This window comes from Bombus bifarius, unplaced genomic scaffold (assembly GCF_011952205.1).
Source record: "Bombus bifarius isolate JDL3187 unplaced genomic scaffold, Bbif_JDL3187 scf7180000008243, whole genome shotgun sequence".
Lineage (NCBI taxonomy): Eukaryota > Metazoa > Arthropoda > Insecta > Hymenoptera > Apidae > Bombus > Bombus bifarius.
The window spans coordinates 476,762-494,738 of NW_022884537.1; the positions used below are offsets into that span (position 1 = coordinate 476,762).

A 17,977-nucleotide genomic window follows, 5' to 3' on the forward strand; every position below is an offset into this window, starting at 1 on the left:
TATACACATGTTTCAAAGGCTGCAACATAATACAAATGTTTTGTTTACAATTTCATAAATAATGATATAACAGATCAAATTACAAAGAGGATTTATCTTCATTTCAAGTTGTATACATGAAACGTCTCTCTTTTTCACTCGTTTTGTCACGCTTGACATAAATTATATTTCATAACCAACAACGTCATAAGATTTTAACAAGTATCATATTTCAAGTAAATATTTCAATCAAAATATATTGGAAATATAAATAGTATATATAAAATGTAATATAAACAAAAATATATAAAAAGAACAATACAATGCTAGTTAAAATCACCGATGTATGCAAGAATTTAAAATATTACAATAAAATTCTGCAAAGTGTAAAAACCACACTGTTGTAAAAAATCAAAATTTCAGAGAAAGAACACGCCAAACCATATTATCCGTTTTTTTAAAAGATGCAACCTCAAATTTTTATATATTGTTATATTATCAAACAAATCATCTTACAAATATCCTTTCCTTTTTGGTTTTGGGACTAAACATACATTTTTCCAGCCTCTTCATAACGTTTGAAATACTGCTTGCCATAATATTCGCATATTACTTGTTTCAACAGTTATATCTTTGCCTTCTACGAAACTCTGTCAATCATATTTTTAGACCTGACTGATTCCTCCCATTTCTAACTATTTTAATGGGTTGGCAACTAAATGACTGCGGATTTTGTCATTACCACCTAATGACAAGATCCGCAATCTCTTAGTTGCCAAGCCAATAGTAACGAACAACGATAAAGACATACACTAGGTATATGCATGCGCTAGACTTTCTTATAAAATGCTGAGTAAATTCGTAAAACATACGATGCCTTATATAATTCTTTGGCAATATAACTTTCCATTCTAAAGTATAAAACTAAATGATAAAAGATACTTGTATATTGAGCTGTTTTTATAGAAACGTAATGTTTCAATTACTATAAAATCGATACAAGAAACAATTCTAGGACTGTCTCGGAAATAATAAAGTTTTGTAAATAATTAATCTAGAAACAATGTGCATAAGAACCAAAATAGAAATCGTTATAGAAACAGAAATTCCTTACAAGAATTACTCAGAATAGAAGTTTATAAATATGGTAAAACCACTTTTTATATTTTACAAAAAAGTTAAACAAACAGTTGCATCTTTTTTAACGAATTCATATAAAAGTTTACAAAACAAGTCAATCTGTGCCAACACTTTCATCGATCATTATAAACGCATAACTAATCGTACGAAAGACATCTACCACGACATAAATATTATGGTTTATACAATATATCAAAATGCCCTTTTAGTCATAAAGTGACATTAAAATCAGCAAATCAACAAAAATGTACTTATCATGTTTTTTTCCTGTAATCTTCAAATTTTTCATAATATAAATTATAAATTATACAAGCTAATCTGCAACCTATGTATTTATAAATTTCTCATCATTTTTATCTTCAGTTAAGCTAATTCCAAAAGCTAATTTCCAGTCGTAATAGAAAATCGAATCCCTGGCGAAACAACTTTTCGCTTCTTCTAATTAGATCGAACCCTTAATTCGTCTACCGAGGATCTGAAATAACAAGTCAGAGCAATTTCCAAACCCCTGGTGATCGCATCCGCAGCGACCAGCTCCAACTGGTTAGCTACAGTTACCTGATAGCGCAGCAACTTTCGTTGTAAATGCTTGTCAGCTGAAATTACCGTGCAAAGATTAATTTCTCGAAACACGTGAATCGCCGTAGCCGTTGCGACATGCGGCAGAGAAATTTCACTTCTATTTCGGATTTGTGGCAGACCCTTAGCCCCGACGTATTCAACGCATAGAGGACGACCAAAGCGATCGGTTCGCATGTTTCGAATTCCGTACGAGATGTTCCGATGCGAACACTCGCACCTCGTCAACGTCTAATTTTAACGATCGCGGAATTCGAAATTCCGTTTAATGTGCATGTGGTATGAGAGAAGAAAAGCAGAAAAAGCGCCTTCGCTTTTTATTTAACCGTTCGACAATCTGATAAAATAACGAAGAATTCAGAGTAAAACTGTTAGAAAGTAATCATCCTTCAAACTTTATGATTTTTTGCATTTGATATTAAAGTTATTATTCTATAGGAACCTTCAACTTTTTATACAGAAAAAATAAATAACATACGATAAAAATATGATTTTTGTTGATTAGTTGATTTTTATGTCGCTTGATGGTTAAGAAGAAATATTTTAATATGAAAAAAATGAAAAAACGAGAATAACCTGATACATTCCAAGATACAAGCCTTTTGAAAATGCATGATTGCTTTAATTTCTCTTATTCTCTCTCTGCTAATGTTATTTATATTTTTTAAATGTTCAAGAGGGTGAAAAAATACGAGATTTAATCCCAGAATAAAATAAAAAGATAATTTTAAAAGATAAAGATAAAATAAAAAGATAAAAGGAAATGTGACTTATGACGTTTTTTACTTGTGGCTTTCAAATATTAAGAATTGCGCTTCGTACGATGATATTCAAGATGTAAAATTTATGATATTATATTTGACAACATAGCCGTCTTTTGTTTAATTATTATAGAATCACTCAATGTGGTATTGACGCTAGAAACAGATACTGGTAAAAATTTGTTGTATCTATATCTTTTTCATTTACAATAATTTACATACCATAATTTTCTACTAATTATCGTTATATATTTATTGGAAATTAATACCAGAAATATCACACGTATAATGATAATTTTCTTTTACTCTTTTTCTTTTACTTTTATAGGTAACATGTATACAATTAGTAATTAAAAATTAAAAAGTACAATTTTTGTAGTAGCCACATCCTTACTTTCATGATACAAATCTTTTAAATAGCGAAGCTATTTCAAGACATTGAATTATCATGAACATTAAATTATCCTTAAAACAATGTTTTCAAAAGTGATATCAGAAATATCGTAGAATTTATTGAATCAATTTTTTGAAAGTTATTTTATGCTTATAAATAATTAAGTAATTTTAAATACTTTTTTGTCAGAATTTTTCGATACATAATTTGAGCTTTATTACAGGAATCATTATATAATAATGTGCGATTAGAATGTCAAATGACCATTGTATCGCGAAGAGCGATAAAAATTTTTCGTTCGAGGCTTTGTTTTCGAGAAAATCGACTTTGAATTTTCGCTCGGTGCGCGTGCACTTTATCGCGTCTCGTTATAACGGATCTCACTGTAGATCGTTGTCTCGATGGAAAAATTAAAAAAGAAAATTTTCGCTTGTACCACCAGTTACCAACCACTCTGTATAATATAAAATATATGCAAATAAGTGATAGTCGATTTCTTATAATTAGTGTTGAATGTACTTTTTTTAAGTATATGTAGTCCCTTAATAGCAAATACTAAAGATTGATAACTTATACCAATAATTACTATATTTGCACGAAAGATATGCATTACATTGAAGAAATTACAGTTTTTCAATTTGGCATGCATTTGACATTAAAAGGATACAATGGAATACAAAGAACATTTGATATAATAATAATTTGAAAATTAAAGGATGGTATTTCATATATAACACATTTTAGTTTCATGTATCTATCGTAATAAATCATTGGCATAAATATTTTTCATCGAGAAGTAACAGGAGAGCAGAGACGAAACCATACGAATCGAATATAATTTAATTTTGGACAGAACGTTTAAATTGTACGATTCATGTATTTATTCTGGGAGAACTAAATTAAACAAGACATTTATAAATTGACAATTTTCAGTTGTTTAAAATGAATAGCATGTAATAGAGTCTGCTTGAAGTACTTAAAATTTATAACGAAAAAACACACATCTAACGAAGCGATAGGTTTTGAATTTTATAAAACTTCCGTTTCTTTCGAAACTGTCTATCAGTAAAAATACATATTAGTCAGACTTTTCTATCTTTCTTATGAGTTGTTATCATTTCCGATTTATAATTAACTGTTCATAACTAATAAAATTATTTTCTCTCACAGGCTGACAACAAACTCGATATTGAAAAGACTAACTACATATATTTTTTTTATATTCTAACTAATTAAGAATACATTTATTAGAAATGTATCATTCGATATCAATCACGTTTTAAAATGCAATAAAAATCTCAACGTTCTTTCACAGAGTCAAGAAACTGATTGTACCGTGTAGACTATTCTTCATAACCTTAACAGTGTTAAGCAACGCGAGCTGCATAATAAGGGCGACAATCTACGTTCCTGATTCGGGTCATACGAACCGCTATTAAATAAGCAATGCGAGTCAACGATGACTAGATCAACGTAATCAGTATTCATTGCCTATGTTTCAAAAGATACGACTATAACCAGCATAGAGTTATATAATAAACCCGACAAATTCGGAATTAAATTTTCGTTAGCATCCGATGTTCAAACAAAGTATGTTGTAAATAGATTTCCTTATTTAGGAAAAAGCGAAAAGGACCTACCTGAAACGGTGGAATTTTATAATAAAACAAAATTTGGGATAGATATAGCAGACAAAATGGGAACAAAATATAGCGTGAAGTCGGGATCAAGAATTTTTTAATATTTTAGATTTAGCTGGTATAATTGCCTGGATTTTAGATAAAAAAAAGCACATGCGAGCAGATATCCAGAAAAGATTTTATGTTTCAATTGGCAGATGAGCTTACCGCTGACAATGAAAAATCACGGATAGAACATCATAGAGCATCTGAGATCCGAACTCACCTTATTCACGCAAATGGTGTCAGATAGGGTACTGTAATAATAATAAGACCACCACCAGTTGCAATCTTTGTAAAAAATATGTATGCGGAAAATGCAGGCAGAAGAATGTTTACGTTTGTACGAAGTGTGATTGATGAGAAATTCTGTACCTAATAATATAAGTTATATTTGTATTTTATTTATTCTATTACGCTTATTACTCTTATTATTATATTATTATATTATACTTCTTATATTTACCAATGGAAGTTTATTTCAACATTCTTGTTACCAAAGGTTACCAAAAGTTTTGGTACAGAATATTCTTCATTATTGTACTTATTGTTATTATTAAAGTTGTTTTTATGATCTCATAACATGGAGTTCCTTTTGTAAGATAATAATAAATCAATAAATATAAAAATATTCTACTATCACGTATTTTTTAAAGACCAGTCATTTCGACTGGCTTTGGTAGAGATAGCTACGTCTCAAATACCGGTAATTCTAGTGTTAAAAAACACGGCAAAAACTATTAGAGACAACCTTCGATCTCTTCAGGTGATTGCGATAAATATAGCGATCACGCGTTCCTTGGAACTCGTTTGTTTTAAACGAAGCGATTTATTGCGTAGCTTCTGTGTAAATTGTCTGTTTCGGAAGTTCTGTTAGGTAAACATTTCGATCTAAATTTTCGAAATTGGTTCAATCAATAAACCGTGTATACAGGGAGTTACCTAACAGTAGAAATAAACTGAAATATTGGTTCAGAAAAATATTAGGTTGGTATGATCATTAGTTCCTACATGTAAAGTTGGTACGACTTCTAACGACGCTGTTTTGTTTTTGGCGTCCGCCACGGGTTAATTGCCTGAGTGTATCCGATGTGTTCAGATGGTTGTACATGGTGGTGAAATACAGAATATAAAAACTGAATCTATGTGAATTAATTAAATATCCAACTCCAAAACCTATTTAACAACAATATTTCTGATAATATTATACAATTATATCGGAAAGTAACTAACGATATTAGTTTTTCTGTAGATAGGAGCGTAAATGTTATTATCAGATTGCTAATTTTTATGTAAATTTCATCTACTAATTTTTACTGCCTACTAATTTATCTAGTAAAGATTATGACGAGTACTCTGCTTTAAAAATATGTATTTTTACATTGAATTTCGTATAAATGCATTAAAATCCAAAGTCTACTCGTCGCTATTACATGAAGCGTGAAAAATTTGTAACTGTGCTATAAAACTGCTTTTAGTTAGATAAATGAAAAAGGAATGGAGGAATTTGAAAAAGATAGAGGCCGTATTAAGACACATGCAAAAATTGCATTTTAACACTTTCAATTTTAACAAAAAGTTATACATAGTATAACATTTTTTTTATTCTATAATCTCCGATTATCGAAATAATATTTGTATTTTTATTACAAATATTATTTTTTCATTTGCTCTTTATGATAGAGAAAACGATTAAGACCAAGAATTATTTTTGCAATATGAAGCTACACCGAAGAAGTTAATGAATGGATTTAATGGCATTAGTTAAAATGCTATTTACGTGTGATAATAAATATTCCAGGAACGCTTTAATCGTCTATAGGTGTTCTGAATTCTGACCGACTAATACATATTCTTGGATCTATTTCAGTTGAATTACAATGCCGTCATCGCCGAACATAAAAGCAATATGTAACCGCAACCTCTGAAATATAAAACTAGATATAATGTGCGCACTGCCTTTCAAGCTAGTCAATATAATAACGAGTTACATCGAATAACATTTTTACTGTACAAATGCAACATTTAATGTGTTGAAAAAATATTTGGCAGGCATTCCACCTTCTTCTAAACAGTTATATATTTTTAATTTCTAGCATTGTTTGTCATAATTTCATTAGTAATTTGAAAAGGAACTTTTATTGTTGTAACCGAAACAGATGCGCATCCTTAAATTATCAAACAGATGATCACCTAATTTATGGAAGACACTACTAGTACAAATACTTTCCAAAAGAATCTATAACATTGATAGTATCTGTTTACTTATTATATGTATTATGTATAATTATAAATAATATCCTATATTATGTATTTAATAAATTATTGTATTGAAAATTTTTACCATAGTTTTCCAAATACATTCTTCCTTTATCTAATCATCTACACCAAAGGAAAATGTAAGAATTCCTGCTTTGGTTTTAAAATAAACTTTTAACCAAAAGATTAATTGCATAAACTTTTATCAAATATTTCTAATTAAGCCACGTTCCTCTATATAACGAAATTGTACAATTATCCAATAACTATACAACAACGATTATACAATTTGCAATATATGAACAAATTTTAATCATTTGAAAAGATGTTTTAAATGTCTATTAAATCATACATACGAGTATAAAAATTAATGTAAAAATTAATCTAAAATGTAAAGATACATTATTATTATATATTATAAGATACACTATATATTAAGATTCTTAACATAATTGACTTTCATCCAATAAAAAATTATGTTTAAAGTATCATTTTGCAAACAGAATAAGAAATAAGAATTTATTTCGCCAATCTCTCAATGTCGCGCTATGTCGACAATCGAGGTGTGTCGACGCATCCGACGTATCGTGATTTCGTGGCGCGTAACTTGTTCTTACTTCCGGTGTCGCCTAAGCAGAATTAAGGTCGATTTATACACAACCGTGCCGCGTCCGTTCCGTGACCGGGCGTTTATGCGTTAATATTTCTGCACGATCGTCCGGAACGTGCTCGGGATAAATGTGTCACTCAGTTGGAAATCAAACATTATAAAAGAACATACAACAAAATGTCATTTTTAATCGAAGACTTACAGTTAGCTACGATAGTGATACTTCTGGATGAAGAAGAGGAGGAAGAAATAGAGCAACGAAGGAAGAGAAAACGATTTAACGTACATTATGTCAGGAAGAGAAATTTCATGAATATTTCTGTGTATTCCGTAATTATTGATCCATAATTTTTAATCGCTGACGAAATGATTAATTTACCTTTTACGAATCAACGTTGTATATAGTTATATGGGTTGGCAACTTAGTGATTGCGGGTTTTGTCATTAGGTGGTATTGACAAAATCCGCGATCACTTAGTTGCCAATCTAATATGTGTGTATATTTATTTATTATCGCACCTTAATATTATTAATTTCCAAGCGAGTGAACGGAGACGAATATTATTGTTAATATCCTCAGGCTAACACATAGTCGTGATTTTTGTTCTATCGCAAGCAAGCTTGCCAGTTGGAATAGTGCCTCATACTGAAATAGTACAAAGAGTATGGTTTGCTTAGTCGGTATGATTCATCTTATTAATTAAAAGATACTTTTTCTATAGTATATCGATTTGCTCAGCTTTATTAGAATAGCGAAGAATATCCCGAATTTGTCAACCCAACATGTTCGTTCATTATCAAATAAAATATCGTCATCAAGTAATAGAAAACAGCATATCGATGGCGATTCCGGAGGTACAGAAATAAAACTTTTAGTAATCGCAGATAGTCAATTTTTTAAATATTTATCAGAGAAAAGGAAAACGAATTGTGGTAAAATTGTTTAGATTAAACTGTAAACCGAAAAATGTTTCGATAAGCGGTTTTGGAAATTAATTATTTAACTTTTTCATGCATCCTAAACGGGAACATGAAAAAGAAACATTGCAATAATACAAAAGGCATAAAACTTCTGTAGAGCGAGAGCACTCAGAAACAAGGGCTTCCCTCCCGAAGCAATCTCAAAAAGAAGCTTTTCGATACTATCGAGTTGGCAACTAAGTGACTTAGTTGCTAACTCAACATATAGCTATAGGAACGAGACCTGTTATATTTTACACGGCAAGTAAACTGTCACGATATAATCGCAACTCAAAAGCAATACATTTGACCGCTGTGAGAAGGGTATGTAGATACCTGAATTGTAATTGAAAATCAGTAGACGCCAGTTGGATGGGGGAAAAAAAAATTAAATTTGTAGAAAGAAATAGAGAAAAAAAAGATTAGACAAGATCAAGTCGTGCTTTATTCATTTTACAATTGAATATGTCTGCAGAACAGCAATGAATATTTCAGTAATAGCATTTTACAATTAATTTAAAGATGTCTAATACAAACATTGAAATGTAATATAACGTAATAGTAAAATAACTAAGAAATATGATAAATACAGATATGTATGCTATATTTTAACCTTTCAGTTTCGACAAAAACGATAATTCCTTTAACAAATTTTGTAGAAATTCGAATCAGAAAATAAAATAAAAAAGTATACAACTTTCTATTAACTTTCGAAATCATTTTAAAAACAATTGCAAATAACATATGAGTTGTAGGAATGAAAATAGTTACATCAGAATCATTATCCACGCTAAACCCTTATTTATTTAGTATCAATTCAAATTTTTCTTATAGAAAAGAAATGTCACGTGAAAGTATTTAATGCAAAGAGTTTAATTAAGAATTTTCGTGCAATTAACTATTCATTTGCGTACACGTTCCAACGTCCCTTGTGATAGGCTCTTCTTATTATTTTATTTACATCGTTCTTAACAATATGAGTAAAACTAACGTAGAAAAAATTAGTTATTGGTATACTATTTGTAGCAGACTGCAGAACTAAAAAGAAGGCAGAAAATAGCGTGAAATTACAAATTTTGACGGGTTAAAAAAAATGTGTTTTTTAAAAAGAAAAAATAGACTTTAAGGTGCTATAACAATTATTTAAATAAACTTCTTGACGAACTTTTTTAGTTCATCGAGAAGAAAAATATATATAGAATAATTTAATCCTTTTTTGGTTTTTCGTTTCAGTCAAGGATTACAAGGTGAATCTTTCACGCCGATTGAAAACTGCAGCCCATGAAATAGGCTTAGAAATCTATTATAATTTTTCTTTTTACTTAACAATATTTTTTGTACTCGTTAAATAGATAGAAAACCATACCTCGAAATTCAATAACTTTGTTTCTTTCTTTCCCTTCTAACAAATATCACAAAAAGACGCTATTTTAGAACATTCTAATTCAGGACATCCCCTTAAGGACTTGTCATATTTATTATCATATTTAACGCAGTCCTTCGCCTTAAATATTATTCAAAGCTTTAGAAATTATCACGTATTACTCTTATTCTTAAACCAAGGAAGCCAATCCATCCAGCAAATTCAAATTGACCAATAGCTCTTCCGTCAAATTTATCCAAACTCTTTCAGAATATACTAATCGGACGACTTCGTTCTTTTTTCGAGGATTCGAAAATAACGTCAGATTATCAATCTGGTTTTCGGAAGCGACATCCAACAGAACAAATTCATCGGATAGTACACAAAATCAGCCAAGACCTAGAGAAGAAAAAATTGTGCCCTGCAGCAGTGTTTCTCTGTATCACAGTTGTACTTAGTCAATAGATTTTTCACAATAAATATTTAGGAGATGCTACTAACTTTTTTATTACATATATTTTGTCTCTCTATATTTCTTTATTATTATTATCTATATTTATTTTACTATAATTTTAGTTGGTAATTGAATTGAAAACAATTTCATATTCGATATCGCTGCTATAATTTAAGAAGTATTGTAATTTGGTCTTAGATATCGAATGAAATAAATTTCTTAACTATTACTTCCACATAATTATCGATTACTGCTGCAGAACATTTTAACTGTACACTATGTTCATAATTCTGAACTTTTCGTATTTTGCCTTTAGCATTCCTATAATATTTTTATAAATATTATCAATCAATATATCAAACGTCCTATTACTGTAATAAAATTATTGATATAACAATAAATAAACGTACTAATAACGACAGTACCTTTAGTTATGTCTTAGTTATTTCAATCCGACGTGATCAACGAGATGTCCGTAACAAATTTCAATGTTACTCACCTGAAACAACAAATACAATAATTAAGTTATTAATGTGATATATTGGAATGGAGGGACTTGGGAATTTTTACATATAAATTAAAATTCATTTGGTTCTGTTAGAACATATATCATTTATACGTAATTCAATAAATAAATATAAAGCAAAAAATGTTGTGGCTCTATTATTTCCTTATAAAACGAAAGAAACTTTCCGGACAATGTAATATTTATAATCCACTGTATTAATATTTATGTCATATAAACACATGGAGAGAGACTATTAACAGGTACATGGTTTGCGAAGACACGTTTAAATTTAGTTAAAATATATCGCATTAGATGATATTCTTTAATGAAAAATTTACCGCAGCAAAAACTACCGATGGCAGAAATTTAAATATTTCCAAAGGTAGTTGTGCTTTGAATTAACTTCTGTCGTACAGTAAATATGAATTAACGAATTTAAAATAAATTGTCACATTATCTTTTCGAATGCAATATTGTTTTACTGTAGATAATGATAAATTATATCTTATAGTTACTGATCGATCGTTCGCGGAGAAACGCGATCGCGAGGAAGCGCGCCAACGGGAGTCGTAAATTCTCGTTACAATTAGACAATCGACGTCACGAAATGATCGATTCTCTATTTCGTTCAGGCCAATAGAGGTAGTTGGATTGATTATAACACTGAGAATAAGTTGGCTTATTCGCCTTTTAGTGGGCTTTTTCGTCCGTGGTTTAGTTTCCAAGCAAGCGAGTCTGAAAATTTGTCAAGTATACTTGAACGTGGCTAATTATAGACTGGGTATGAACAAACAATCAGCAGGAAGTTACTTTATCTGCGAAAATGGCTTCATTTTTATGAAATTAGAATTTGGATATATTATGGATATATTGGATATATGTGTAATCAAGAAAATTGAGCTCAAGCAGAGATTTACTTCACCCTCTAAACATCGTAACAACTATTTTATTTCAGATATTTTATTGACAAGATGATTCTAATAAAATAATCGAAAGGGACTAAAACTCGATCCTAGCTGAAGTTCGCAACTAAGTGATTGCGGATTTCGTCAATACCACCTGATCGCTACCCTCTCAACGGGGGGAGGATGTTACGCCGGGCGACTCTCTGCCTGGCCCAGGTCACACACCGCGGGCCAGACGGACACCAGATGTCCGCTCTTCCGTACGGCGTACCCTCAATAGCCTTAAGCACCCGTCATAAACCCGGGTCACTTGCCTGCTAAGGTCCTTCAAACCAAACAAACGTCTGTTTCCGAAGAATTTCTAAAGACTATTGTCTACCACGGCGGGACAAGGGAAAGTTAGTTTTTCTCAGGTACGCTGCAACTTTCCTCCCACTAACCACTTTCTCTCGAGGGCGGTTAAGACCCTTCGTTTAACCAATTAACAACGAAGCCTATTTCCCTCACTCTCTTAACTAACATCGGCACCAACAAATCCGATGGTCCCGTGCGCTAGACACACCCATCCTTAGCTTTCCTCCGACACAGCATCGTCACTCAACTTCACTTCTTCTACATCGTTGGAAAAGGCAACTACTAAGTCTACCGCTAATGCCCATCGGGCAGTCTAAGCATAACGCGAGAGTCGGTCTCGGTATTGTCGAGCATACATTTCCTCTCCTAAATATCTTATAGTGCTACGTCCACTAATACACTAAATCTAATTATAAGAGCCCTGCTCTAACGTACATATGTATCTTATCTTCGTGCGATAAGTGATTATCTATCTATCTAAGCTCATCAGTGTAATCTAAGTGTTGGAAATATATAATTTATAATTCTGTGAATCACAGTATTATACAAACTCAATCACCCCTATTATCTCAACGGAAATCAGGGGATCGATCAATTCGTGGTGTCGATTGTTATAATCGTAACGGGGATTTACGACCCCCGTTGACGTCTCTTCTAGCGACTACGTCTCCCCGCGATTGGTCGAATAAACACCACTTAATGGCAAAATCCGCAATCTCTCAGTTGCCAAGCCAATATTTACAGACGAATTGAAAGATACTTAAACTTATAATTTATTAATGACAAGTTTTTCATCTGAAATTATATATTAATTGTTATTTTTCCTAACGCCGCAGGCTATCATAATTCGTTTTACGAAATCTATAAGATAATAATCTATAAATAAATCGAAGCAGGCTCTTGTGGACAATTTCCCTGAGAATTCTGATTTCCTGTGACACATTGCCTATACGATAATTGCGCAATCGTGAGTGTTTACCATCAAAGTACAGGTGAGAAGACGTATGACATACGATATATTGCCAAGAAATCTACAATAGGATATCCTTAACCACTTAGGTACGACGCGCCACTATAGTGGTTCAGTCTACTGACTCATTCGCTCAACGTTTGAACTAATTCATCTTTTTCATTTGTCTTGCTTCACACTTTTCTTGTCCTCGCAACGTTTTATAACGATATTAACAATATACGAGCAGAATATATAGTCATTGTTCCTGATACACCAGTGTCAGATATCAATCGTTGCTTTCCGTTAAAATAAACATGCCGATCCGTATCCTTATAACTTTTTAGAATCTTCAACCAGAAAATGTCGCTTCAAAATAGAAAACGAAGAGCAATTTAAAAAACGCTATCGCGCGATGAGTGTGAAAATTGTGGCGTGGGTCTATGTGCCGTGCCGTGCTTTAAAATATATCGCACTCAATTGTTTTATTAATTATCAAAGCAAATTATTAAAGTTAAAATCTAATATCTTTAAGAAAAATTATAATTTTATTATCAAAAACTTCATCCCAATGTTCTTGCATAGAGAACAGCATTATCTGTTGCACATTGTAGTGCTATATCGTTTATACGTAATTCACGCCAAACTCTACCGTATACAGAACGATGATCTTGTTTGTTACCTTATGTACTTTTTCGTGGCGTATTTATTCCTGAAGCCAAATTGATCCGATGGAATTAAACTTTTTTCAGTGATTATCTTTCACGCCCTATTTTCAAATACTTTTTTCAATAACTTCACAACTTTTTATAGGTTTTTTGGACGTTGTTGGGAGCAATGAAATCGGTCTAGGGGGAGTTTCCCTATTAGTCGACACTTATGGTTTTCCTTAGATACACAAAAGAAATAATGTCTTGTTTTTGTTTATTTTGCCTTAATTACAGGTCAACTACGGTAGAAATCAAAGTAAAGAAATAAGATAAATAAAATTGTCATAATATTTAGATTAAACTAACATTAAACGATGGTTATTGATTTTAAAAGAACATAGAATGGCACCTAACATCGGACATAGCGAAAATAAGTAACGCAGGGCAGCTTCAAAATAATTTACAAGAAATAATTTATAAAAATACGAAATAAAAACTTGGCTCTTTTCTGATTTCCTTTTCCTTGGTTCATAGAACCTTTTCATCTTTAAATACATGACATAGATTTTCTGAAAGAATGTTACTAGAAAATGTATAACCACAGAGTGGATATTCATGCAAATTCATAGTTTTCAAAATAACGCTTCAAGAATGGAAGCAAAGTATTTGCTATCTTAAGTTACGACTTGTTTCTGTTTAATAGTGTAATTTTATTGGATAACTATGATGCTTAAGAAAGAAGGCATTTTTAGTTATTTTTTAAAAATGTCTAAAAATTGAAATTTTTAAAAATCTGTTACTCTCTTAGCAACTCAACAAAGGGATGCAATGTTTAACATGTGCACAAACATAGTTACAACGATGAATGCTGTTTTACGTTTATAGGCGCAAATGGATTAAATATCACGTCCTGTCCCTCTATTGGGCGGCACTCCTATATTTGATACGTTCCATTAGGAGATGAACTGATCGTTTCCTCGAGTCGGAAGCCTTAAGGCCTTTCTAATGAATTACTAGAAAATAAGCAAAATATGTGTAAAAATTTACGTATTAAAAATTTTTGTTTTCCTACGTATTGAAAATTATAAAAATTCTTCATAACGTTAATACTAAAAATGGTTTCTGGAAGAATTTAGTGTATTTTTTAACTTTATGAGCTATGAAGTCTCTTAGAAAAAAACATGATTCCATAATATGTTTCAATTTAATGATGAAACATCGCTTCAAACATTCCTTATAGCTACTCGAGCTACTATCCTGAAATTAAAATTGAGCCAGAACATTCTCGATTTTGATTTAATAAACGGTAAAATCATTAAGGAACTTTCTTCCAAAGCAATTAGAATACTTACTATGATATACATTGTCACATTAACCCCTTCCCGTGCTTTAACGAATCTGACTCGCGATGAAGATTTTGGCCCAAACACGAATATCAGGAGCCACGGTCGTGAACAGATAGCTTTACATCTGCCACGGTGTTTTAGGAAATATCATACCATCGAGGTTTTTTAGAGTTGTAAGTATTTTCTTATTAGATATTGATTCAAGGTGAACATTTCTTATAATTGAATTTTTTTGTTTATAATATTTACTTTTAGGCGTAATATTATTACATTGCTTGGGATAAAATCACATTTGAAGACACTTGAATTTCTATTGAATTTCTATCGAAGTATCGTTTATTTATGAAATATAATTTTGAAACCGTCATCTATTACAAAATATAATACATTTATCATATCCATAAAAGGGAAAAAGGATTAGAGTTTACTTCCACAACAGCAGTGTCGCGTAAAACTGACTATATCATAGGTATTTGTATTTCGGCTTGTATTGTGACTGTTCTTGAGCTCAGTCTGGTTTGTTTACCTATCGCTTGGGCCAGAGTTTCGTCGAGCTATATGAATCAAATACTTTCCAAACAACTAAAACCTCGGCGGGGCAGCCGGCTACGCTCGTTAAGGCTCACAACCGAAGACGACGCGTCGGGAGTTCGAATCATCGGCCTGCAAAATATATTTGCAAAAGGATGGAAAAGCCAAAATCTCTCTTGAAAGTAATATACAACAGGCAAGCGCCCAGACTATACATACCCACCCACCCCATCTCCCTTGCGCTGTGTTGTAGGTGTACTTTCTGGGAGTGCTTGGTAAAGGTGTGCTTGGTGTTATTAAGCACAGAGCAGGGGGGCCCCCGACGATCGACTCTCGCTGGTTACGCCCCGCAGTGGAGGTTTTAGCCGGTAAGAATCCGGCACTACCTTCCGCCGCCCTGTGTTTCCGGCCCACAGGGGGTGGTGTATGGTGTCTATGAAGATTTCCTCCACTTAAAAAAAAAAAAAATTTTTTTTTCTACAGTATGAAAAGAGAGACGTTTAGCATTCCCCTGGACAAGGATGGAACACATATATAAGGTAAGGCACTGTCGCCTTTCGGCGGCACTTACCGAATTTTTTTGGAATGACCGCGGAGAGCCTCCGCCATCCTTCCGGATGACCCAGGCGCTCGCAGGACATGGAGTATTCGGGGAATACCTGCAGAAAATCGGAAGAGAGGTGACGAACACCTGTCACCACTGCGGAGAGTGCGAGGACACGGCCCAGCATGCGCTGGAGTTTTGTGCGGCGTGGGAGGCCCCCCGTCGTATGCTGCGACTAGCGATTGGCGAGAGATTGGACCCCATGTCAGTTATGAAAACGATGCAAGCACAACAAAGATGTACACTTGATATCATTTAAGGGGAGTTTTCCATAATGTTGGACGGCGCTTAATATCGGACACCAGTCACATTTAAAAAAGTTGAAACGCGACGGAATAGTTTTAACTGTCAAAGCAGAGGAGGAGATAGAACAAAAGATGTGTAGATTTTTCCACGTTTCCATCGTGTATGTGTAGACAAAAAATCAATCGATCGTTGGCGCTTGACTTAAAATCAATGCACTGTGAAAGTTAAAAATTATATCCATTGCCTGATACAGTAAAAAAGTGACATCGCGATGATAATTGCGGATGGAAGGAAGATGTACGTTTTTGTACAATAAACTCTGAAATGTATTTAACGGCGTCTAATACATACGGATGAAGGACAGGAAATAAAAATAGAAAGATTAGATACTTAAGTACAGTAATATGTATATAGATAACTATAAGGTGTGACTCTAATGATAATTACGATTATAGCGATTATAACGCTGCCGCTAACGGTCTTTTCTGTACATGTATATCAACAACTATATAATATATATGGTTCGATGCGTCATTCAACTATATAGTATATATAATCAATAACTATATATATATATATTATATATATGTAATTTACAACAGACATGTGGAATAAAAATGTTAAATAAAATTCGTTAATAGGTTACTATGTATTAATAGTTGTGAAGTGGAACTCAAAGGAAGGACTTTAGAGCATACTTATCGCTTTGTACAAATCGTATATTCTGAGATATAAGAAAACAAATCTTATGGCTATATATTGAAAATTGATGAACTTACGTATAGTATAGTATATATATATATATATATAGATAGATAGGAGCAGTTTGGTACTTGTTATATTAATTTTATCAACTTATAAGCTGAGAATGAGCGTTCATCGTCACAAGACGTAATCGAGACATATTTAAATTCGCTGCAGTAGCATACTTTAACCTCATCCAATTCTTCAACTGACTGACCTCGAAAAATTTCATTAACTTTCTAGATTATTTAGAATCTGGTATGTCTTGCTAAAACTGCATTCCACTTTGATACAATTTTGGCTGCGCAAGTTCCAGGAATGCTCCTAAAATATTTATCAGTGTCAGTCGTTACTTTCACCGATTCAGTGAAAGACATTCCAATTGTTTCCAGTTTCTATACATTATCCGAGAAAATCCCAAAGTGGGTTTTAATGAACATTAGATTTTGAATTAGCAATTCATTCTGAAGAAGATCTTGTGCTGTTTTAATTACTAGCACATCATTCGGGTCGAAAAATTTAACAACATTTTTAATATTTTCCAAATACCAGTGTGGTATAAAATATAGCTGTCTCGAGCCAAGTATCTCAGCTCGTTAAAATTGGTTCAGGTGGTAATAGAATGTTCTACGATACACTCTACGATAACATTCGATCCAAAGTGGTGCTATTATAAATACTTTATTAATAAAATGTACTACATTATTTACTAACGGGAAATGTAAACGTACTTCTTCTGCACCTCTATATAATTCATCAATTATACACGTTAGATGCACCATGTTTGGATAAAATATCTCAAGTGTTTTCCAGACCATAGTATTCGTATTGCCTAATTTACGCAGTTGCGTAACTTGTTTGTTTTATTTTCTTAAAAGAAGATATATGGAAAACTGATGTTTGATTCTCAAACATTTTTCCAATCATTAATTTGGCTATGTCTCGATCTATTTTATCTGTTG

General features: G+C 32.2%; 1 protein-coding gene, 1 long non-coding RNA gene and 1 other non-coding gene across 3 annotated transcripts in view; 1 reads left to right on the forward strand and 2 right to left on the reverse strand.

Annotated features, from left to right (window-relative positions):
* LOC117211777 overlaps window positions 1-17,977 on the reverse strand; it is a 377,618-nt gene that overhangs the window by 333,923 nt on the left and 25,718 nt on the right. The gene's annotated exons all lie outside the window — the stretch shown is intronic.
* Window positions 8,769-9,815, reverse strand: LOC117211778. The gene is made up of 2 exons (XR_004488325.1): window positions 9,728-9,815; window positions 8,769-9,399 (listed from the first exon to the last, which is right to left on the reverse strand). It is a non-coding gene; the product is annotated as an uncharacterized LOC117211778 (long non-coding RNA).
* On the forward strand, window positions 15,899-16,003 carry LOC117211783. The gene has a single exon (XR_004488328.1). It is a non-coding gene; the product is annotated as a U6atac minor spliceosomal RNA (small nuclear RNA).